The sequence below is a fragment of the Micropterus dolomieu genome, linkage group LG13 (genome assembly GCF_021292245.1).
Source record: "Micropterus dolomieu isolate WLL.071019.BEF.003 ecotype Adirondacks linkage group LG13, ASM2129224v1, whole genome shotgun sequence".
Classification (NCBI taxonomy): domain Eukaryota; kingdom Metazoa; phylum Chordata; class Actinopteri; order Centrarchiformes; family Centrarchidae; genus Micropterus; species Micropterus dolomieu.
In genome coordinates this window covers 728878-731731 of record NC_060162.1, presented here as the reverse complement: position 1 = coordinate 731731, position 2854 = coordinate 728878, and positions in this window count along the sequence as shown.

Here is a 2854-nt window from a genome sequence, read left to right as displayed (position 1 = left end):
TCAGCAGAGAGGGTGGACGCCCTGTGGTCACATGATTTCACAGAAACAGTCTCAGAGACAGGTAGCAGAGATCAGTTTGTATCAGCAGAGATGGAGGACACACTGTGGTCACATGATTTCACAGAAACAGTCTCAGAGACAGGAAGCAGAGATCAGTTTGTATCAGCAGAGAGGGTGGACGCCCTGTGGTCACATGATTTCACAGAAACAGTCTCAGAGACAGGTAGCAGAGATCAGTTTGTATCAGCAGAGAGGGTGGACGCCCTGTGGTCACATGATTTCACAGAAACAGTCTCAGAGACAGGAAGCAGAGATCAGTTTGTATCAGCAGAGAGGGTGGACGCCCTGTGGTCACATGATTTCACAGAAACAGTCTCAGATTTTTTTTTTAATATAGGCTGCTTAAAACTATGTATTTCTTAAATTTTGCAATTTATTACTACGAGATTTATTTAGTGCTTCCAAATTATGATAAAGGCACATCTTGTTATGTTATAGGAAACTTGTGAAAAGCAAACTGTCCTCTATCCCTTCACTTCCTTGACAGATTGTTTGAAGTCACACTGTTTCTTTAAAATCATGTGACAACAAAATCCCCAAATCCCCTTCAACAGCAATAAAGTTTAACAGCACAAAGAAAACATATAAAATATGAACAAGACAATAGACACAAGTTAAAAGTAAAACAAAATAAGACAGGACAAACAGTCTGAAGAATAAAAAGAAACCTGAAATATTTTGAAGAACTGAATTTCTGAGAGTTTCAGCAGAGCTGCAGTTTTCTGGGAGTTTGGGTCTGTGAATGAAGTATAATTCATCTGCGGTTGTTCACATTGTATGATGAAAACAGCCAGTTTAGGGGGTATTTTCTATAATGTCATTGTCCTACTTGCGCTAATGTAAATGTATATTGAACAGTGTGAGTTAATTTTTCCGGAGCCGATGCTGCCTAAACGATATTAGCACTATGCTGTAATATTGTCGCATTGAATGAAGACCTGCAATGCAATTTAGCTTACCAAAGGAAACTGAAAGGACATGCTATGCCAAACGCAAATCTGACTGCCTGCCCTCGAAACCTGCTGTCTCCAACTATCAAACTGAAAGAGCTTTAGCCAGACTGCAGTAAAAAAATCACACAAAGTAGCTGACAAAGTATGTTAATAACCACAGAACAAATAGCGAACAAGAAAAGCAGCAACTCATGCCTGCACAGTATGGTTAAATGGAAATTGGCATCTGGTGCTCTCTGTACTTTCTCACTGCAAACAGTGTAGCAAATTTTTAACATAAAACTGCTTCATTCTGTTTTTACTGGTTTCATTTCCACTTACTGGTGAAAACCTCCTGAACATCTGGATCTAAAGATCAAAGAAACAATCTGTGTGAACTTTAGCTGCAGCTAAGCTCGAAAGTCTTGAGTATGGGATTTTCAGGATTTTCTTGCTCACTCATTAATGGTTGAGCTGTTTTAGCAGCTGTTAAAGTAACTAGGAAAAGTAGAAAGTCTCCAAAATGGAAATCAATCAGGGAAAGTAGCAGACTGTCATGCCTCTGCAGAGCAAGGTTGGATGTTTCTCTAAGTAAATAACTTTAACAAACATTAAGGAAGAATGAATCTTAACTCTCCAAAGTGCCAAACAACATCTGATTTCTGTTTTGATAGTCTTAAAAAGGGAAGTGGTCCAGATAGCAGTGACAGTGATTTTGTAAGTGATAGATTTCTGTTTGGTTTTTTTTGGTCAGATTTGGCATTGGCATTTTCTGGATTTTCTCCAGAAAAAGACAAAGAACTGCTGTTACAATAAACACTACAGACTAAAACAATCTGACTGTAAAATGAAATGCATATTTACTACTACTCACTACAACAGCCTTCATGTTAAAATTAATTTTCACTGTCTTTGTTTATAATAATATAATAATAATAATAATCTTTATTTGTAGAGCACTTTTCAAAAACAAAGTGCAAAGACAAAAATACAAGCAAGAAAACATTGAAAAGACCAAACTACACGTTTAACATAAACATAAAATAAGTAAAATAGAATAAAATAGGGGTAAAAGGGATAAAATAAAGTCAAATAAAATCGGGAAAGGCTCTCCTAAAAAAGTATGTTTTAAGACGGGACTTAAACTTTAGTTTTCAGTCGAGACTCTGGAACAGACAACAGACCTCTGCCCGAGGATCTCAAGGTACGTGCTGGTGCGTATGGGACTAAAAGGTCAGAAATATAACAAGGCGAGAGGCCATGAAGAGCTTTAAAAGTGATCAATAGAATTTTAAAGTCAATTCTAAAACATACTGGGAGCCAGTGTAATGAAGCTAAAATAGGGGTGAAAAGGTAAAAAAACTTAAAAGTTAACATAGATCGAATTTTTGCTATATTTCTAAGTTGATAAAAACATGATTGAACAAGCTTTGTGGTGTGCTGCTCGAAATTTAAATTACTATCAAACCAAACACCAAGGTTCTTTGCCACAGGCTTAATGTGATTTACTAGGGAACCAGCAGATGGCAGTATTTGATTTGCCATCTGCTGAGACCCGATGACCAGGATTTCTGTTTTGTCTGAGTTCAGCTGGAGGAAATTATTTGACATCCATTTTTTAACTTCACAAAGGCAGTTGTTAAGTGAACTCAGCATTCCAGGGTCTGTGGATCTGACGGGCAAGTATATTTGTGTGTCATCAGCATAAATATGAAAAGAAATGCCATGTTTATGGATAATATGTCCAAGGGGAAGCAGATACAAGGAAAACAAAATGGGTCCTAAGACCGACCCCTGAGGCACACCATATTTAACTGGACAGAACGAGGAGACATAGTTGTTTACAGACATGCAAAACTTCC